Source organism: Erythrolamprus reginae, chromosome 1 (genome assembly GCF_031021105.1).
Source record: "Erythrolamprus reginae isolate rEryReg1 chromosome 1, rEryReg1.hap1, whole genome shotgun sequence".
Lineage (NCBI taxonomy): Eukaryota > Metazoa > Chordata > Lepidosauria > Squamata > Dipsadidae > Erythrolamprus > Erythrolamprus reginae.
In genome coordinates this window covers 208,116,588-208,139,342 of record NC_091950.1, presented here as the reverse complement: position 1 = coordinate 208,139,342, position 22,755 = coordinate 208,116,588, and the positions used below count along the sequence as shown (strand labels likewise).

At 43.8% G+C, this 22,755-nt stretch overlaps 1 protein-coding gene across 3 annotated transcripts in view; it reads left to right on the top strand.

The window, feature by feature from the left end:
• The first annotated feature begins 2,786 nt into the window (after positions 1–2,786).
• The window catches only part of SPATS2L (spermatogenesis associated serine rich 2 like), a 62,734-nt gene continuing 42,765 nt past the window's right edge, over positions 2,787–22,755 (top strand). For 2 of the 3 annotated variants that reach the window (XM_070732083.1, XM_070732085.1), the window contains exon 1: positions 2,787–3,018. The gene's annotated coding sequence lies outside the window, so the exon portion shown is untranslated. Of the gene's footprint in view, positions 3,019–3,526; positions 3,819–22,755 lie in introns of all 3 variants that reach the window. The other variant, XM_070732084.1, reaches the window with a different exon arrangement.

Below are 22,755 nucleotides of genomic sequence, written 5' to 3'. Positions count from 1 at the left end.
TCTGGGGGGCCTCTCACCAGATACCAGTTTTGGGCAGTAATGACTAGGGCCTTGTCCCAGCTGGGCTTGGACCCTAGGCGGTATGGGACTCACTCCTTCAGGATTGGCGCAGCTTCCTTTGCAGCTGAGGAGGGCTTCAGCACACCGGATACACAAGCCGTGGGCCGATGGAAATCAGCGGCCTTCCAGACATACATCCGCCCTTAGGTGAGTAGGGCGGGAAGGGGTGCAGCCTGCGCCTTTACTTCTGACGCTGCTTTGTTTCCTCCCTTCCTTTAGATGTCAAACAGGGTGCACACCGCAGGATTTTGATCTGCGGCCACAGTATGGTGTACTGGGCAGAAAGGAGGGCCCAGGAGACGTCGCCCGGCACATGGATGGATTTGGACCGGCACGTGAATGTCCAATGGTTGGGCCGTAGAGGACTACGGTGGTTTGAATTGCTTCCCCTGTTATTCAACAGCGGGAAAGTGCAGGGAGTGCCGGGATGGTTGGTTTTACATGTGGGAGGGAACGACTTGGGAGCAACGATGGGTGTTGACTTGCTGTGGCAAATTTGGGACAGCTTACAGGTGATTTGGGAAAGGTGGCCTGACACACACGTGTTGTGGTCCAATATATTACCACAGAGGTGCTGGAGGCATGCCAAAGACCCTAAGGCGGTGGATGGTGCCAGGAAGAGAGTCAACAGAGCAGTGAAGAAGTGGGTACTCCAGGCGGGGGGTGGAGTGATAGATCACCCTGACATTAGCTTTATACAGACGGGGCGGGGTACATTTGACAGACGAGGGGAATGACAAATTCATAGCAGACCTGCAGAGGTGCCTGCACATTCATGTGCAGGGGGGGGGAGCAGGGGGAATAAATTTATAATTTCACCCCCTGCTGTGGCCGATAGGGGGCGGAAATGGGCGTAAGCAGCAACTGTGTGATCTCCTTTAGGGGCACCTCTAGTGAGGTGAGGGGCGATCTCCTTCTCGGATTACAGGGCTCGACTGGCTTGGGTGCGGGGAGGGGGTCGCTCCTGAGGCTCGCTGGCTGGGGCTTACCAGAGACCAGTGGCGAGCCATCCCACACGCCATGGGGGCGTGGCAAGGGGCAGGTATAAGTTTACCAATCCCCTGCGCCCAGGCAAGGAGCTTTCACCCGAGAGTTGCTCAGATGAGGTTGTTGAAAGTTAACTCCGCCCCCATTTGATTTATGCACCCCTGCAGACCGCCTTCTGCCGCACGAATCCCAGCGACCAATTAGGTCCCACAGAGTGGGCCTCCTCCGGGTCCCGTCAACTAAACAATGCCGGTTGGCGGGCCCCAGGGGGAGAGCCTTCTCTGTGGCGGCACCGGCCCTCTGGAACCAACTCCCCCCGGAGATCAGGACTGCCCCTACTCTTCCTGCCTTCCGTAAACTCCTCAAAACCCACCTTTGCCGTCAGGCATGGGGAAACTAAACATCTCCCCCTGGGCACGTTGAAGTTGTATATGGTATGCTTGTATGTGTGTATGTTAGTATAGGGAATTTTCTTAAATTTATAATATTTTAATTAATTGGATTGTATTGGATTGTTTTTCACTTGTTGTGAGCCGCCCCGAGTCTTCGGAGAGGGGCGGCATACAAATCCAAATAATAAATAAATAATAATAAATAAATTGGTTAAGTAGTTAATTTAGATTTGGTTTAATAAAGTGACCCCATTATACCCATACCTATGTGTCCGACTGTTACTCCGCCTGCGCCGCAAGGCCCGTTGGCGACTCATCCAGCCGACGGTCTTTGCGGTGTGGCCAGGAGGCCGCCATTGTGGGCGGAGCCTGCGGCCTCACGTCAGCACCGGGGGCCGCAGTGTCGTCATCTGGGTGCGCTGGGCACCGATTGGCTGTGGGGCGATGAGGGAGGCAGCCCTATATAAGAGGCTGCCTCGTGGTGCCGTTCCTCTTCGCCCGGCTTCTTGGGTCAGCAGCAGCACCCAAAAGCAGCAACAGACGTCGAGGGACAGGAATCCACCCACCCCACGGCCGAGGAAGAAGGCAGACAGTTAAGATAGGATAGTAACTTATGGAGAGACTATTATGGCCCATCTGAAAACAAATTGATCTTTACCACGAATATGATTGCACTGCAGATTTCCCTTTCACTACTTGTTTTTGCCACAAGTTTACTATTTATCTTGTAAAGAATTTTACCATGAGGCCGCCTACCCCATCTTTTTACAAGTAAAAAATAGAGAGAGCTTGGTTGGCCCATATGAAAAACTGTTCCAAAACATGTCCTGAGGAGGAAGAAGAAGAGGAAGGAGGAGAAGGAGAAGAAGAAACAACGGCACGCCCGGCTGTGAGAAACTCTTGTTTGTTGTGTTTTTTTAACCCGTTCAAAACGCCTCAGCTAGAAAATATGTTGGCTCCGTCCCCGTTGAATTGCCGTTATTATTACAACGCGCGCCGTTGCGCGCGTGCACAAACGGACTCGCTCGCTCGTGCCGAGATCCAAGCAGCCAGGCAAGCAACGTACAAAAATGCGATGCTGTAGGAAGCCGCGCTTTGCATTTTGGCATGCAAAGGGAAAAGGGTCTGCGGCGAGCGAGAGGTCACTTCATGACGGGGAGGGGCAACGAAGAGAATGCATTTGAAGGGGAAGTGAGGCCCCCACTCTAACAGCACCCCACCACCACCACCATCAGTTCTATAGCGAGGAGAGAGAGAGAGTGTGTGTACGTACGTATATACACAGAGGAAGGGAGGGGAGAACCCTGTGAGATGGGAGTGACTGAAGAGGGCTCATCTGGGTTTGAGTGACGAGCCAAGGGAATTGAAACGCTGTAGAAGCCCAGCTGAGAGGAAAAGACGGAACTGCTAACGGGGGAAACGAAAACCAAGGAAGGAGGCGCCGCCTCTTTTGCTATCTCCCCTACACTTCGCAAGTCGCTCTTTCGCTGCCCTGTTGCTGCTCGTAGCAAAGCCGCTTCCCCTTGTCCGGGCCGCTTCGCTCAAGGCGGGACCCACCAGATCATTGGCTGAGCGCCAGGTGAGGCTCCGTGGCGAGCGCCCCGACTTGCGCGCCTTTCTGCTTTGCCGCCCGCCCCCCCTCCAATCCCAAATGAATGCTGCTTTCCGGCCAAAGGGATCGGAGACCCTCAGAGGAGCTGGGAATCCAGCGTTGCTTGGTGGAGGGGAAATAATAGCGGGTTAGTCCTTCCGAGCCCTCCAGATTTCTTGGAGCAGCTCTGGTTTGTCTGGGTCGAAACAAGTCGGAATTCAGTGGGAGGAGCGGGGTGAAGGAAGAGAACCAAATCTGCTTGTGTTGTTGAACGGGAAGTTTAATTAATATTCCTTTGAATATTATACCGCCCCTCCGAGTCCTCGGAGAGGGGGGGGGATTCAAATCTAATAAATAATAATAAATAAAATAATAATAATCTACAAAACAGATGTTTATTCACACAACCTACTGTCATCTCTCTTCTCTCTCTCTCACACACACACACATACACATACAGAGTCTTTGCACTGTTGATCTCTTGTATTCTTTCAAGAGCCAGGGTGATCGCAACGTTGCAGTTTTGAGGAAATGGCCCAGTGATCCCTGAAAAGCACCAAAGGGGCGTGATGTCTGGAGACATTCTTGGATCCTGTTGGAGTGTGCGTGGGAAGTCCAGAGATAAAAGTGTTTGCTTATTAACTTGACTAGGCAGGAACTGTTAGTCCTGTTTCGTTTCCGAGGCTCGTTTTACACTACAGCGCTGTACAGTATTAATGCTTTGCAAGCAGGAATCTGACGAGGCGTCTATATTCTTGTGTTTTCAACTCCCTTTCCCCTCAAATAAGGTACTTTCTAAAGTATGTGTGTTACTGTTGAATGGTATTGTGGAATATCTGATTTGACATGGCTTGAAAAAGTAATTAAGTAATTGGGCATCTTTTAATAACTGCAATCGGGTATGGGCAGCAAAGCTACAATATTTTTTGGGAAAGGATGGCTTGTATATATTTTTTTGAGTGGGGCTGAATTGTGCTACAGTTAAAAGGCAAATAGAATGGTGAATGAATGGTTTCCCCGATTTCCATCAAGATTCTGGCTTTTTTAAACTATGGTTTCAGGAGCTGTTCACATTCCTTGTCCTCCTTTTTTACTGGAGGATTGCTCTTATTCCATACTGTACTTTCAAAATGCATAGACAGCTTATTTAGATTTTTTTTTCTTGGGTTTGTAACTCGACTACAATTGCTGGCTCCTCTGTTGATAGATGGGAAGAGTAGAACTTGTTTGTCCATATGTTATTACAAATGCAAATACTGTTGCATTTTTGAGATACCAAGTTGATATGTCATGGCCAACATTTCAGATTATGTGCCTTAAATATGTGTGTATCTACAGCATGCAAAAATGAGACAGTGTTATATATATTTTCAGAGAATTTTATTTAATCCACAACTGCACATCAAAAAATGTTGATAAAAAGATCAGTAAGGCTATGAGTCTTTCTTTAAGCTTTGACAGAAAGACAGATAGCATCTAATTTAAACTTTTGAGTTTCCTTGCATCATGCTTTAGGAATGGGCCACATCTGGGTGTCAATTTCATAATCTGGAAGATTTTAAAATTATTTAATTGGGGATGAGAAAAAGCAGGGTTTTGGAGAAGGAAAAAATATAGTGTCAAAAGCAAGAATTGGGTTGCTTGAGAAGTAACTAATTATACACATACAGCCCTGAAGCATTATGGAAAGTGCTATGGAATAAATAATAAATCAAAACAAATAAAACTGTCAAATGTAAAAGAAATGATGCTGAATTAAAATAACAGACTTATCCCCAGCAACTGGGTACTTCCTAATATATGTCCTGCCTTGCTAATATTATATAGAAACATTTAGTGAGGAATCATAATCTAGCCCTGGTTCTGAACATTGTTACCTCTGGCCCCAATATACAATTAAGATATTAATTAAGGCAAATGGCCCAGTGTCATTTTTACAAAATCTCTTAATTCAGGAGGTTTGCTGAATTTTCACTTTACTGATTGTTAAATATGTTAAGTTGAATATAGAGAATCTCCTTTTTCAGTGAATATTTGCAGCCTATGCCTTCCTCCAGTCTGACCAAGATCCCAGATTACTTAGAATTGTTCAGTTAATTCCATTAAGCAATGGATGGTAATATAAGAGATTTATTTGAGTTATGTCCTGTTTCTCCACTAACAGATGGCGGTTATGGCAGCCAACCAATAATGTTAAATCATAACATTAAAAATACAACTAAAACATCATTAGAACACACACTAGGAAAAAAACGATAAAAAAAAACATTTGTAACTTGATCAGCCAGAGCCTACTTGAAGAATACTTGAGAGAAGGTAGTCTTCTCAACAGGCCTTTCTAGATTAAAACCAGTACTTGAACTGAATTTGAACCAGACTTTTTGTCAGTTAAAAATTTCAAAGCAGGGAATTACATGCTCCCTGTAGCTAAATCTATTGCCGATCCATTGGCAACCTTTGAATCCATTGAAAAGGGAGCTGCAAATGAAATAGATGTAGTTGTTGATGATAAGGGGCAAACTAATAATGAAAATAATGTTCTTCGGGTAATGTGCACGAATGCTCGAAGCTTGAGCAACAAGCTCTGTGAATTAATGGCCATAATATATAGAGATAATTTGGACCTGGTTGCCATAACTGAGACATGGTTTAAGGATTCTAATGAATGGGAAATATCCATACCAGGATATACACTGTATAGGAAGGATAGAATAGAGAGAAGGGAAGGTGGAGTAGCCATTTATATTAAAGAAAGTCTAAAAACAACACTAATTCACAATACATGTCAAGATCTAGAGACTCTCTGGATTTGCATGCAAAATAAAGAAGGTTCTGTCATTAGAATTGGGGTGATCTATAGGCCTCCAGGGCAATCCGAGGAATATGACAACAAGATGGTGGATGAAATTACCCAAATGGCAGTAAAGGGAGATATTGTGGTTATGGGTGATTTCAACATGCCTGATGTTGACTGGAATATCCCCAGTGCCCTTACATGCAAAAGTAAGAATATAGTAGAGGCCTTTACAGGAGCAGCTCTGGCACAGCTGGTTAAGACACCAACTAGAGGGGAGAATATTCTAGATTTAGTTTTTACGAATGGGAATTGGGTTTCAGATGTCAAGGTGGGAGAAAATTTAGGATGCAGTGACCATCTATGTTTGTGGTTTGATGTAAAAACTAATTGTGAGCAATCCTATAATGTAACCAAAGTATTGGATTTCAGAAAAACAAATTTTAATGCAATGGGGGAATATTTAGAAAATGAATTAAAGGGGAGGGATAAAATGGCAGGAGCGAGCACCCAGTGGACTGTATTAAAAAAGGCCATCTTAAAAGCCACTGGACTGTATGTAAGACAAATAACTAAAGGTAAAAGGAAGAAGAAACCGCTATGGTTTAGCAATGATGTAAGGGCTATAGTCAATGAAAAAAAGGCTGCCTATAGGAGGTATAAAGAGTCTGGAAGTACAGTGATCCCCCGTTTATTGCGTCCCCAACCATTGCGAACAGGGTACTTCGCGATGTTTCAACCCGGAAGTCAAAATACCATCTACGCATGCGTGCGTTTTTTCTATGGGCACGCATGCGTAGATGGCAACCGGGAGATCAGCTGCTGGGTGGCTTTCCTGGGTCTTCCCCCTCTTGCTGGCGTCAGCGAGGAGTTTCCCCACCGCCCACGCAAACTCCTCGCTGCCGCCCGCCCTTCGCCCGTCCACGCCGTTCATTCTCGCCGCTTTCGAGCTGAGTCCTGAAGCGAATTCGCTCCCGGACTCAGCTCGAAAGCGCCGAGAGACAGCGCCAAGGAACGGCCTGTCCACGCTGTCTCTCAGCGCTTTCGAGCCGAGTCCGGGAGCGAGTTCGCTCCCGGACTCGGCTCGAAAGCGCCGAGAGACAGCGCCAAGGAACGGGCCTGTCCACGCTGTCTCTCGGCGCTTTCGAGCCGAGTCCGGGAGCGAGTTCGCTCCCGGACTCGGCTCGAAAGCGCCGAGAGACAGCGCCAAGGAACGGGCCTGTCCACGCTGTCTCTCGGCGCTTTCGAGCCGAGTCCGGGAGCGAGTTCGCTCCCGGACTCGGCTCGAAAGCGCCGAGAGACAGCGCCAAGGAACGGGCCTGTCCACGCTGTCTCTCGGCGCTTTCGAGCCGAGTCCGGGAGCGAGTTCGCTCCCGGACTCGGCTCGAAAGCGCCGAGAGACAGCGCCAAGGAACGGGCCTGTCCACGCTGTCTCTCGGCGCTTTCGAGCCGAGTCCGGGAGCGAGTTCGCTCCCGGACTCGGCTCGAAAGCGCCGAGAGACAGCGCCAAGGAACGGGCCTGTCCACGCTGTCTCTCGGCGCTTTCGAGCCGAGTCCGGGAGCGAGTTCGCTCCCGGACTCGGCTCGAAAACGCCGAGAGACAGCGCCAAGGAACGGGCCTGTCCACGCTGTCTCTCGGCGCTTTCGAGCCGAGTCCGGGAGCGAGTTCACTCCCGGACTCGGCTCGAAAGCGCCGAGAGACAGCGCCCCCCGGACCACCGCCTGTCTCCTGCTGCCCGGTTTAGCCAGGACACGAGCGGCGAAATGACTTGGAGGAATGTGAAGCTGAAACCGGCCGGTTTCAGCTTCACATTCCTCCAAGTCATTTCGCCGCTCGTGTCCTGGCTAAACCGGGCGACAGGCGGTGGGCTGGGAGCCGCAGGCGAAAGGAGCTCGGGCATTGTTCTCCGGACCCCGCCCGCAGCCTGGAGAGGGAAAGGGCCGCCGCGGGGCTGAGCGGGCGGGGTCCGGAGAACAATGCCCGAGCTCCTTTCGCCTGCGGCTCCCAGCCCACCGCCTGTCGCCCTAAAGCGGGGTGCGAAATGACTTGGAGGAATGGGAAGCTGAAACCGGCCGGTTTCAGCTTCACATTCCTCCAAGTCATTTCGCCGCTCGTGTCCTGGCTAAACCGGGCGACAGGCGGTGGGCTGGGAGCCGCAGGCGAAAGGAGCTCGGGCATTGTTCTCCGGACCCCGCCCGCAGCCTGGAGAGGGAAAGGGCCGCCGCGGGGCTGAGCGGGCGGGGTCCGGAGAACAATGCCCGAGCTCCTTTCGCCTGCGGCTCCCAGCCCACCGCCTGTCGCCCTAAAGCGGGGTGCGAAATGACTTGGAGGAATGGGAAGCTGAAACCGGCCGGTTTCAGCTTCACATTCCTCCAAGTCATTTCGCCGCTCGTGTCCTGGCTAAACCGGGCAGCAGGAGACAGGCTTTGAGTTTTTGGCTGCGGGGGGAGAAGTAGGACTTTCCTAACTCCCTCGCCCCGCAGCCAAAACTCAAAGCCTGTCTCCTGCTGCCCGGTTTAGCCAGGACACGAGCGGCGAAGTGACTTGGAGGAATGGGAAGTCCAAATCGGCCGGTTTCAGCTTCCCATTCCTCCAAGTCATTTCGCACCCCGCTTTAGGAGTCAGCGGAGAACGGCGCAACTGTTTTAAAACGATCGGAGCTTTCCAATGAGTCCCGAAGACGTGTCTTCGGGACTCATTGGAAAGCCGCGCGGGTGTTTTAAAAGGTCCCCGCCGACATGGGGGGCTCGCTAGCACCCCCCCAAACCTGGGTTGGGGGTTCGGGGGGTGCTAGCGAGCCCCCCATGTCGGCGGCGACGTTTTAAAACAGCCCCGCCGCCCCCAATCTTCGGCTCCTCACTAGCGCTGCGGAAGTTAAAAACATCATCTGCACATGCGCAGATGGTGTTTTTACTTCCGCAGCGCTACTTCGCGAAAACCCGCTCGTTGCGGGGGGTCCTGGAACGGAACCCTCGCAACGAGCGGGGGATCACTGTATAGCTGATAGGGAGGTGTATAAAATGAGACAGAAGGAGGCGAAACAGATAATATATGCTGCTAAAGCCTCAAAAGAGGAAGAAATTGCCAAATCTGTAAAGAAGGGGGATAAAACCTTCTTCAGATATATTAGTGATAAGAAGAAGAAAAACTGCGGCATCACGAAACTTAGTACCGGGAATAATACATGCATTAATGGGAATAAGGAGATCGCTGACCATTTCAGTAACTACTTCTGTTCAGTTTTCTCAAAAGACACTGTACAAAATAATACTATAGAGGGATATAGCATTGCTTCCAGCTGTACGGATTCAGCTCCAGTGATCTTAGAAGCCGATGTCTTAGAAGAACTTGAACGATTAAAGATAAATAAGGCAATGGGTCCAGATGGCATCCATCCCAGAGTTCTTAAAGAACTCAGATCTGTCATTACTACCCCCCTGACTGATTTGTTTAACCAATCCTTGTTAACAGGAGAAGTTCCTGAGGATTGGAGAATGGCCAGTGTTGTGCCTATTCACAAGAAGGGCAGTAGAGAAGAAGCTGGTAACTACAGGCCAGTTAGCTTGACATCAGTTGTAGTTAAAATGATGGAGACTCTACTCAAAAAGAGGATAAATCAGCACCTAAAAAACAATAACTTATTGGACCCAAATCAGCATGGCTTTACTGAAGGCAAATCATGTCAGACTAATCTCATTGATTTCTTTGACTATGTCACAAAGGTGTTGGATGAAGGTGGTGCCGTGGATATTGCCTACCTGGACTTCAGCAAAGCCTTTGATATGGTTCCACATAAAGAGCTGATAGATAAATTAGTGAAGATTGGACTTAATCCCTGGATAGTTCAATGGATTTGCAGCTGGCTGAAGCATAGACATCAGAGAGTTATTGTTAATGGCGAGTATTCTGAGCAGAGTCAGGTTACAAGCGGTGTGCCACAAGGGTCTGTTTTGGGTCCTATTCTTTTTAATATGTTTGTGAGTGACATAGGGGAAGGTTTGGTAGGGAAAGTTTGCCTATTTGCCGATGACTCTAAAGTGTGCAATAGGGTTGATATTCCTGGAGGGGTCTGTAATATGGTAAATGATTTAGCTTTACTAGATAAATGGTCAAAGCAATGGAAACTGCAGTTTAATGTTTCCAAATGTAAAATAATGCACTTGGGGAAAAGGAATCCTCAATCTGAGTATTGTATTGGCAGTTCTGTGTTAGCAAATACTTCAAAAGAAAAGGATTTAGGGGTAATGATTTCTGACAGTCTCAAAATGGGTGAACAGTGCAGTCAGGCGGTAGGGAAAGCAAATAGGATGCTTGGCTGCATAGCTAGAGGTATAATAAGCAGGAAGAGGGAGATTATGATCCCGCTATATAGAATGCTGGTGAGACCACATTTGGAATACTGTGTTCAGTTCTGGAGACCTCACCTACAAAAAGATATTGACAAAATTGAACGGGTCCAAAGACGGGCTACAAGAATGGTGGAAGGTCTTAAGCATAAAATGTATCAGGAAAGACTTAATGAACTCAATCTGTATAGTCTGGAGGATAGAAGGAAAAGGGGGGACATGATCGAAACATTTAAATATATTAAAGGGTTAAATAAGGTTCAGGAGGGAAGTGTTTTTAATAGGAAAGTGAACACAAGAACAAGGGGACACAATCTGAAGTTAGTTGGGGGAAAGATCAAAAGCAACATGAGAAAATATTATTTTACTGAAAGAGTAGTAGATCCTTGGAACAAACTTCCGGCAGACGTGGTAGATAAATCCACAGTAACTGAATTTAAACATGCCTGGGATAAACATATATCCATCCTAAGATAAAATACAGAAAATAGTATAAGGACAGACTAGATGGACCATGAGGTCTTTTTCTGCCGTCAGACTTCTATGTTTCTATGTTTCTAACCTTCAGTTGAAGTTTCCAAACTCTGTATAGGTAACCTTAGCTATGGGAATACATTGTAAGAGTCCAGAATTATTTTGAATAAATATGTATATATAAATCTACTCTGTATCTAAGCTATATAATTTATATGTATAAACTGAAATGGGCTTTTCCTTAGGATGTTTCATTGGAAATGTCCTTAAATATAATATTTACATAATAAACTGTGGACTTTTCCTGGTACCCCTTGTTCAGACTTGCCTATTCCAATCTCTTTGAGTTGTTGGAAGGATTAAATCAGAACGTGTTCTGGCTTCTTTCCAATATAACTAAAGCTTTCTTGTTTGTTTCTTTGTTTGACAATGTTGGGGCTTGTTGTTCTGCTCTTGTTTTGTCATGCACCCTAGTTCCTTTGTCCATCACCAATCCTTTCACTAAGGAAGGGATAGAAGCAACCTTCTCAATGTTTTCTTCACAATGGATCACCTTTAATACCTTTTCTGACCATGACCATGGGCTCCCAAGGCTTAATTCAAAATTAAACCATTACATTTCTTCAAGTCTTTATGGATGCTCTGTGATGACATCATGACCCTTTAGGGGTTTGTGGACCACAGGTTGAGAAGCACTGTACTAAGTGATGATGTTCTTAACCCTTCTCATCAGTTTCTTGACACAATTGATTAAAGGTTGATTTTTCCTGTTTGTGAAAATAGCATGAAAGGTTTTCTTACCTTGACCACATTTTCCTGCCCCTCTGGTTTAAGTGAGCCGTTAATTCATACTTTCTCAGTCATATCCCTAGAAGCCCTGAGTCCTTTGGGATTGGGCAGCATAGAAGTCGAATAAATAATAAATAAATAATAAAGCTCTAGAAATCAAGTTAGTACAATTGTAAAAATACTACCACGTTACCATTCCATCATTGTAGCTAGCAGAGACATCATAACAAAATGTTTGTGTCATCATAGCTGTCTGACTATCTTTTATAATATGTCTGTTTGTGTATATTTGTAAATAATCAGAAAAATATACCCATATACATGGAGGCAGAGATCTGCTGTCAAATAATTTATCTTGTTTTATGTGGAATGGGGCAAGGGCATTTTTGTTATACCAAGAGCTGTGGCAGCCCCAGAGGGGTGAAAAATAATTAGTATTTTGAAACTAGCACAAAAGTTTCCTTCAAATATGTTGTAAGGCAGTATTTCCCAAACTTTTGACATATGTGTACCCCTTCTATAATTTTTGTAACGCTTAGTACCCCTTGTCAAAAAAACGGATGTATTTTAATAACAATCAAAATATATCTTTTTCTTTTTTTGGTACATACACAAAATAATAATAAATGAAAAATAAAATTATTCATAATAAAATATAAATAAAAGTTATATTATAAATAACATTTATTTGGATCAATGAGAAGGATGAAATTGTTTGTGCTGAGATGATAGATTATCATAATTTGGTTCCCTGGTTGTTAATTTTAATCTGAGATGCGGTTCCATGTCCAATAGTCTGTTCCTTTATTTCGATTTAATGTCTACAAATGCTAAAAAAGCAACTTCACATAAATATGAAGTTGGAAAAGACAAGATGTATTTCAGTACCTTTTCTGAATGTATACCCCCACCAAACTCTTCCCGTACCCCTGGGGGTACGTGTACCATACTTTGCGAAACACTGTTGTGAGGGATTGTAAATTGAAAACAAAGCAGAAACAATCATGAAAATACCCTAAGAGCCAAAAATCAGATACAATCTTAGAGTAGAATTTGTGTTTGAAAGTTTCCAAAAGTGTGCATTTCCCCCCAGCATTCTGGCAATGGTGCAGTAATTTTCTGTAATTTTCTGTCCATTATTCTGCTAATAATCTGCAACAGGGGTCTCAAACTCGTGGCCCGGGGGCCATCTGATGCCCTTGGGACAATAGTTTGCGGCCCTCACCTCAGTATCAAAGTTTAATGTTAGTGCGGCCCAAGATTGATATGAATGGCACTTTTCCGTGTTGTGTGCGGAGCTGAATGAACCTACCAATCACAATGGGGTATATTGTTCTTGAAGGCGGGACATCAGCCGGCTTATTGCAAACTTGCGCCATTACCCCGGGCTCAGAAGCAGAGGCGGCCGTGGAAATTGCTACTCAGCAAGACAGAAAAAAAGCAGAAAAGATGCATCAGCTAAAGTTTAGCCACTAAACACTGAAACAGTGACACCAAGTGGAATTATATATTACACAGCCCCAAACATGTCTTTTTCAAAGCCTGTAGTGAAGAGAAAGGTTGGTGATGAGCACAGACAATTTCAGGAAAAATGGGAAGTGCAATATTTCTTTGTTGAGCACAGGGGCATCCTGACGTGTCTTATTTGCACAGAGAATGTTGCGGTGCACAAAGAATACAATTTGAAACGTCGTTACATAACTAGACATGCTGAGGAGTATCAGATCCAGGGGCTTAAAGCACAGAAGGTTTCGTGCTTTTTAAGAGGAAATTGAGTCAAAATATGGGGTTGTGCTCTACTTCACTGAGGTACGTTGGCTCAGCAGGGGAAACATATTGAAGAGATTTTTTTAGTTGAGAGCGGAAGTGAAAACCTTCATGGAGAAAGATGGGGTTGCTGTTCCTGTGCTGAGTGATCCAAAATGACTTATGGACTTAGCTTTTTTTGTTGATATCAATACATGAGCTTAGTGTACTGAACAAGAAGTTACAAGGCCAGGGACAACTTGTCAGTGCTGCCTATGACAACGTGAGAGCATTCTCTACAAAACTTACGTTATGGAAAGCCCAGCTTTCTCAGGCAAACCTTTGCCATTTCCCAGCATGCAAGGCACTCATTGATGCAGACACACCACACCATTCAGTGGTGAGGTGTATGTGGATGTCATTTTGAAGCTACAGGAAGAATTTGATCACAGATTTGCAGACTTCAAGACGCACAGACCCACATTTCAAATTTTTGCAGACCCCTTTTCCTTTTATATGCAAGATGCCCCTCCTGTGCTTCAAATGGTGCTCATTGACTTGCAGTGCAACTCTGAACTCACAGCCAGGTTCAGGAAAGTGAGTGGAAAAGCAGAAAAGCTCGGACAATTTTTGAGAGAATTGCTCCCCAGATTCCCTGAGTTTTCCCGAATCTTCAAGCGGACCATGTGTCTTTTTGGGAGCACATACTTGTGCGAAAAGCTCTTCTCTACCTTGAACTTCAATAAGTCCAAGTACATGTCCAGACTTACTGATGAGCATCTTCAAGCCCTATTGAGGGTCTCAACTGCTTCCTCCCTTAAGCCAAATGTGGCTTGGCTATGCGAGAGTAAGTGCTGCCAGATCTCTAGCAGCAAGAAGTAGGCAGAAGAAGCCATGTTCAAAACAGTTTATGTTCAATGTTCCATTCATATTCAGAAAGTTAAATGTTAAAGAACTGTTAATACAGACATTTGAATCGGAATAATAATAATTAAATTACTCTCGTCAGCAACTATATGTGCTTTCTTCAGTCTTCTATATCTGCTTTATTATTATTATTATTATTATTAATATTAATATTAATATTAATATTATTAGCAGTGGAAGTGATGTGCCGGTGCCTAGAGGCTGTTGGGGTCTGGATGGGTGTCAACACACTCAAACTCAACCCTGATAAGATGGAGTGGCTGTGGGTTTTGCCTCCCAGGGACAATTCCATCTGTCCGTCCATCACCCTGGGGGGGGGATCACTGACCCCCTCAGAGAGGGTCTGCAACTTGGACGTCTGCCTCGATCCACAGCTCACATTAGGGAAACATCTTTCAGCTGTGGCGAGAGAGGCGTTTGCCCAGGTTCGCCTGGTGCACCAGTTGCGGCCCCATGCCCTCATCATTTCGAGGCTCGACTACTGTAACGCTCTCTACATGGGGCTACCTTTGAAGAGTGTTTGGAAACTTCAGATCGTGCAGAATGCAGCTGCGAGAGCAATCATGGGCTTCCATAGGTATGCCCATGTTACACCAACACTCCGCAGTCTGCATTGGTTGCCGATCAGTTTCCGGTCACAATTCAAAGTGTTGGTTATGATCTATAAAGCCCTTCATGGCATCGGACCAGAATATCTCCGGGACCGCCTTCTGCCGCACGAATCCCAGCAACCAGTTAGGTCCCACAGAGTTGGCCTTCTCCGGGTCCCGTCGACTAAACAATGTCGTTAGGCAGGACCCAGGGGAAGAGCCTTCACTGTGGTGGCCCCGACCCTCTGGAACCAGCTCCCCCCAGAGATCAGAATTGCCCCCACCCTCCTTGCCTTTCGTAAGCTCCTTAAAACCCACCCCTGTCGTCAGGCATGGGGGAATTGAGATATTTCTTCCCCCCAGGCCTATAAAATTTATGCATGGTATATTTGTGTGTATGTTTGGTTTTTAATAAGGGTTTTTAGTTATTTTAAATATTAGATTTGTTATATGTTGTTTTATTATTGTTGTTAGCTGCCCCGAGTCTACAGAGATGGGCGGCATACAAATCTAATAAATAAATAAGTAGATAAATAAATAAATAGATGAAGTATTATCATCATCATTTTAATTTTATTTATTTATTACAGATTTATTTTTTCTTATGAATTTGTTAATTTATTTTTATTTTTTAACACAAAATAAGATGAAAAGATAAAGACATTTGATAACATTGGAATGTTTTTGTAAGAGCTTTTCTTGTGGAAAACCCTGATGCGGCCCAGCCTCACCCAGACTCTACCTCCAGCGGCCTCCGGGTAAATTGAGTTTGAGACCCCTGATCTACAAGAATATTTATAATTAATATAAACCCTTAGGGAGTACTTTTTTCAGTCAGGGGTTTACGTTACTTTGAATTTGAGCCTTAAGGAATCCCAGTTTTGTTGGTTTCCTGGCATTTTAGAAGTATATTAAACATTGCATTCTTCCACACAAGAATTGTGTTCTTGAAACCACACTTGAAAGCCACTCTAGACTTCTATGGTCCCATGATATCAATATTGTAGAGCTAAGCTTTTTTTTCCATGTTGGTGAGCTGCATTAGGAACTACAGTACAGTGATCCCCCGCTCGTTGCGAGGGTTCCGTTCCAGGACCCCCCGCAACGAGCGGGTTTTCGCGAAGTAGCGCTGCGGAAGTAAAAACACCATCTGCGCATGTGCAGATGGTGTTTTTACTCCCGCAGCGCTAGCGAGGAGCCGAAGATTGGGGGTGGCGCAGCTGTTTTAAAACGTCGCCGCCAGCATGGGGGGCTTCCTAGCAGCCCCCCAAACCCGGGTTGGGGGTCCGGGGGGTGCTGGCAAGCCCCCCATGCCGGCGGCGACATTTTAAAACAGCCGCGCCGCCCCCAATCTTCGGCTCCTCGCTAGCGGGCAGGCAGGCGGCGGACAAGCCGTTCGCTGGCGCTGGCTCTCGCCGCTTTCGAGCTGAGTCCTGGAGCGAATTCGCTCCAGGACTCAGCTCAAAAGCGCCGACAGCCAGCGCCAGCGAACGGCTTCTCCGCGCTGGCTGTCGCCGCTTTCGAGCTGAGTCCTGGAGCGAATTCGCTCCAGGACTCAGCTCAAAAGCGCCGACAGCCAGCGCCAGCGAACGGCTTCTCCGCGCTGGCTGTCGCCGCTTTCGAGCTGAGTCCTGGAGCGAATTCGCTTCAGGACTCAGCTCGAAAGCGGCGAGAATGAACGGCGTGGGCGGGCGAAGGGCGGGCGGCAGCGAGGAGTTTGCGTGGGCGGTGGGGAAACTTCTTGCTGATGCCCGCTGCTCGCCCTCCCGCCAGCAAGAGGGGGAAGACCCAGGGAAGCCGCCCAGCAGCTGATCTGCTGGGCGCCATCTACGCATGCGTGCCCATAGAAAAAAAGGGCATACATGCGCAGATGGTGTTTTGACTTCCGGGTTGAAAAATCGCAAATTACCCTGTTCGCAATGGTCGGGGACGCAATAACCGGGGTATTACTATACTTTGGGTTTACAGTAGTTGCTTGGGTTTTTTAAAGATAATGCTGCTGTTTTTATCCATTTTATCTTATTTCATATCTTATAATTCCTGAACTTCCTGTAAAGAAAATGCTACTTTCAGGGCTTGGTAGTTCTTCCTCAATAACTCCACATTTAAAAAAAAATCACAATAGGTGGTGAAAGTTAGAAATGTTTTGTTTTTGTTCCCTGGTTTTAGTATGGAAACAACCAGTGTGCAAAACCAACCTATTGCTTTTTTCCTTTTTGCCCTGTGTCATGCAAAAAGGAGATAAGAGAGTTTTGTTGGTGGATCTGTAGTAGTAGTTTGGTTGCTGCAGAGATTTCCATTCTGTTTACAAATCTATATAAATTGTGAATGTCACAGACCACTTTCAAGATTCTTTTGAGGAATTTGAGGTTGAAAAAGGTAGTGGAAATAGGAAAGTCTTTTCCCCAAGATATTTAAAGGTACCTGAATAATTTGAAAATATTTAAGGGTATCATGGCTTAAAATATCCTGTAATTAATATTTAATCACAATTAGTGCTCATTTTTTGGTTCTTAGGTAAAATAACCACTGAAAATAATGGAGTTCCAGCATTTGCTTCAGTAACTACATTGTTTTATTTTGTGATAACAGAAGAGCAGCATTGCTAAGTCAGAAAAGAACCAAACCAAAAACCAAGTGTACAAATATACTAAACTACTTGTAGAAGCTTGGCCCTCAGACACTAACTGCTGGCTGCTATATTTAAAAAGAAATGAAGCACAATGGGAGAGCCACGTTTTCCATTTCAGGTTTAGGGAATCTGCATCAAAGCATTACTGTGAAACAAAACTTGCCAGTTTTTTATGGTCTTGTATTTTCTATTGCTTTTTTGAGTATTCCATTTTAAGACTGAACCATAAATGTTAATTTGTTTGTTTATCTCCCTACTTTATTATTTTTACAAATAGCTCATGGCAGCCAACATGTCCTTCCTCCTAATTTCCCCAAAGCTGTGAGATGGGTTGGGCTGAGAGAGTAACTGGCCTAAAGTTAGCCAGCTAGCTTTCATGGGTAAAATGGGACTTGTACTACTAGTTATTGAATAGTTAATGTATCTATCCCAGCACATTGTTTGTTGTATGTTCCGTGCTAATTTTTGAACCAGCGTTTTTAGGACTCCCCCTAAACATATAAATGATAAATCTCTTTTAATATCTGCAATTATAATATTATTTTTAATATTATTTTACTATTGATTTTTAATATTAATATTAAATTTTATTCTAATTTAATTTATTAGATTTATAAGCCGCCCTTCCCCAAATGGACTCAGGGTGGCATACAACAATAAAAACAATCTACAATCAGTAAACCCCCAAAATTAGACAATTCATCTATCAGTCATTCATCCTTTTTGGTCAAAGCTGTATGTTGTTGCTCAACGGCCCTAGGCCTGGTGGCAAAACCATGTTTTTAAAGCCTTTCGGAAGGCCGGGGGGGGGGCACCTCTCCGGGGGAAGTTGGTTCCAGAGGGCCGGAGCCCCCACAGAGTAGGCCTTCCCCCCCCCCATGATCCCACCAGCCAACACTGTTTGGCCAACAGGCCCCATTTGAGGCCAACTCTGTGGGATCTGATCGGTTGCTGGGAAGTGTGAAGCAGAAGAAGGTCCCATAAATAATCTGGTCCTAAGCCATGTAGGGCTTTAATGTCTATGGAGATTCTCAGTCATACAGGTCATAGTAGTCCCAGAGGTGCTTTTTCAAGAGGCAACTAGACTTTCTTGTTTTTCTTTGAAGACATTTCACTTGTCATTCAAAAACCTTCTTCTACTCTGACTGGATGGTGAGGAATGGAAGGATGTATACTCCTTGCAGAAAGATGGTCATTTGCATTCTTTTAGAGAATCACTAAGGCCACCTGGAGGCTTATCTCTGTCATTAGGGTCACCTGAGTGGTGCAAATAGGTGCGGAGCTTTCTTGAAACTGTTGAAAGGCTGGTATTGTAGGCTGGGTATAGATGATGTCATATCCCTCCCTTCTGTTGAGAGAGGGCTGTTCAATTTTGACATAGCCTCTTTGACCTGTCTTTCAAATCATTTGAAGAGGCCTCTGTGTCAAAATTGAACCCTCTCTTAACAGAGGAGGAAGCATACAACATCATTTATATCCAGTCTACAACACAGTCCTTTCCACAGTTCCAAGAAGATTCAATACTCATTTGCACTACTCAGGTGACCCTGATGACAGAGATGAATATCCAGTGGCATCAATAATTCTCCAAAACAGGAGTGTCATAATCAAAACCCGAGGGCTGAATCCACTGTTTCATCCTAGAAGCAATGAAGGATTGGCCTGCAGTGCCTCTGTCAGTGGAAATGGAGATTGGGAGAATGTGTGCAGCCCATCTGGGCTCCATTTTCGCTGGCAGAGGGCTGCAGGAGCTGTCACAGCTGAAAATGGATCCTTGTTGAGCCTTCACACCCACCTCAGCCACACACACACCCCAGACCCCCAAGATCAAAAAAACCCCTGATGCAGCCCGTAATGAAATCAAGTACTATTTTAATAGTATTTAATTTAGTAATAAATTAAATCATTTATTTATTTATTTGTTCATTTGAAGCCACATGGGCTTTTAAAGGTCACCCTGACTTCTACCTGGAAGCAAAGTGGCAATCAGTGCAGGTTGCAACATAAAGGCATAACAGCGTTATTAGAACCATATATAACTGCCTAGGTGGATGCATTTTGGCCTCATGTAGGTATCAAGTAGGAGTGAAGATAGTAAAATATTGTGAAATTAATGTAGAAAGTGAAACAGGAAAGATTTTAATTGAGTTACAGTCAAATAAGCTTGATGAGGCTAATATATCTTGATGAAAAGAAATAATTACAATTTAAGGCAAAGGCAAAGCCTCAGTATTTAAAACCAATAACCATTAGAGGTTCAACCAAGGAAATAAACACAGGCATGCTTACATAACAATTTTCCTTTACAGAACAAAATTTCTCCACATTAAGTTAATAAGAACTATCTTTTATATACAATATCAGAAAGGCAAAATAGGTGTTTTGCACACGGTATATGTAATTAAACACAGTTGCTCATTAAGATATTTTATGTATGTTTGATAAGAGGAGGAGGGAAGAGAATACAGCATGATCAGGAGAATAGCATTCATCCAATTTCATATTGAATTACTGTACAGTTTCAGAATACAAGAAGTCCAGCCAACATCAAATTGGCAGGTTTAGGCTGATGTTTGTGTGTTAATTTTCAAAAAGTTTTTCTTCCATTATATTTTTTTCATTGTCAAAGGAAAATTTATTTCAATACCCAGATCCCAATACTGGTGCAATACCTTTAGCAATATCAACAGTCAAAAATTAGTTGGCCATAAATATTGTCACAATATTTTCCAACCATTTATTATTTCTTTTCAAACTTCAGTGGGGGGGGGGGGGGGGAGAGGGGGAAAATTGAGCATCTTTTCCAAGATTTTTCCAGCCACTGTGTTACTCAACCACTCATAATCTCAGAAGAAACTGGAAGATGTCTTGTTATTTTCTTCCCATCAGCAGTCTTGAAAAGCTAAAAAGTGAGTGTCATTGCTTCAGCCTAAAAAACCTTCACCACTTCATTTCACAAAAGTGAGGGAAATCTCCCCCCTCCCAAAAGTGACAAAGTAATTGTTCATTTCCATTCATTGTGGTTTTGTTTGAGTTACTGGGGAGGGGGGGGGGGCTATGAAACCTTTGGCTGGCATTCCCTCCCCCACACAAGAACTGAAGTTCAGGAACTGAAAAAATCTGTGAGGCACAGCATCTTAAAAACCATGAAACTGTCCCCAAACTAGCCCTTTATTGCTTCCAATTACCCTGCAGCTAAAGCAAAGGCAAATCAGCTGAACCTCCCAATCTTTGGTGAAGGTGCTGTTACAGATTGGGCAGCTATGTGAGATAGTTTGGCCTCTCATTTATTAAGAAAAAGGAAAACATGATTTAAAAATGGATGTAATTTGCAGTGCTGTTTCTTACACTTTAGATGCAGTTGTAGGAAACAAGTATTTTTTTTTATTTAAAATGCATCAGATTCACCAGAATGAGATTTATCTTTACATTGATCTTGAAAAGGACACACTTTAAATCGAGATATTGTTGGATACTTGGATGACATAGTTCAAAGTTATGAAAATATATAATTTATATAAAAAGAAATAGTGTATGAAAAAGAAGCACCAACTATAAGGAAGAATGAAAGGAATGTTTGATCTCTTAACAACTTGGTATTTTGCTTGAAATGGCATGCTAAGTTAAATAACAGCCCTTAACAACATTGTGGTATTCCGCATGTTTTTGAGCTGGTACTGAGTGGAAAAAAATATCATTACAGAAAAATGCAAAAGTATTTCTTCATTGGATATTACTGTTTTAATGCAAGTATGTGTCTGAGAAAAGTTTTTTTTTAAGGCTACAAGATTAGATATAAAAGTTTAGCAAGATAAATGCATCAGTTGAGTGTTATAAGGTCAATTGGGTAATACTGTATATTAGCAATTACATTATTAAAAAAGATTATTGCATTCACTGTGTGCTTTTGTTGTAATGATGATCATTATTAGCACTTTTTGAAAGAAATTGATTCATTTGATTGGTTGATTATGTGCCATCAAGTCAGTGACCACGGTCTGCATGATCCCCAATCTGATCTTTCAGATCTCCAACCGTCCATCATTGCCGTTGTAGCTGTTCATCCTCTTCTTCTCTTTCCTTTCACCTATCCCAGCATTTTTCCAAGAGAGCTATGTCTTAGCATTAGGTGTCCAAAGTAGGTTAATCTGAGTTTAGCCATTTGGGACTCAAATGAGAAGGCCAGTTTGATAATTTATTTGTATGTTTTCTTGGCTGCCCATTATATTATCATGAGGTGTCTCCAACCAATAATCAATAATAAATACATAAAGAATAAGAATAAGAAAGCACCAATAATCTTCCTATTCTGATACCAGTTGAAATAAAACTAATCCCAAAATAGGGACATACTGAAAATTAGGCACAAATTCTTTGATTATTTTTGAGTGTTAGTTATGTCATATACATAGTTTTCACTGTAATCACTATAAATAGCCTGGAATAATATCTCTTGTTGCCAAGGGGTAAAACTACTTTATTAGGAATTAGGGCTTGATGGCACTTGTTTCAGAGTACATAATGATGAAATGTAGCATCTATCTACAACTCCTTAAAGTATTTTTTTTCAAACAATTCAAAACACTGCACAACCTTTCTTATGCCTTTTGTGTTGTATCTCACAGAATTAAGAAGTGTCAAAGGGATTATGATTGAGGATAATAGGGTTTAAAGAGAATAATTGCAAATTAAATCATTGTTACTTATCATTTAGAAATCTTGTCTTCTTAGATTCCATATTTTTTAGGACTTGGAATTCAGAATTTGGCTGCAAATATATTAGCCATAGCCTGTCAAATTCAAATGCTTGGGTTGGGGTGTTAAGATTGTTCTTATTTCTGTCCAGATTGTGCAGTGAATACTGAAAAATGAAAATACCTGAAATAATGGTGCTGGCTCAGCAGATTTTGCTGACAGAGTGTAAATACCTTATCTAAGTTTGAGTTTCCCCCTTATGCAATCAGCAATTAAAACAACAGCAACTTGACAATGTTAGGGTACTACTGTATAAAAGGGGCATTGTGTTTGCATTCAGAGTAACAGAAAGAAGGGGGGCTTGTTACATGCATAACTTTAAGGGCATAGATAGGGCTCTTAAAATATTCTTATTGAGATTTCTGTGAAAGTCAGTCCCATGATTGACCTCAGTTGTCTTCGGTGAAAACTTAATCTGATGATTTCCAAGAAAACATGAAGAGGATGAAACATCTTATTTTTTTCTTGAGCACCCAGATCATAATCTCATGACAATGGGGGAGGGGTGCAATCTTTTACAATGACCGCAAGTGCCTCCCAGGCCTTCCTGAGGCCATCATACTTTGAAATGGTCATTAAAGAACTCATAAGAAGAGAACTACCTGCAGTTGTAGATTGGAATAGAATATTAAACTTCATATTACAAACTATAAGGATATATTTCTAGATGT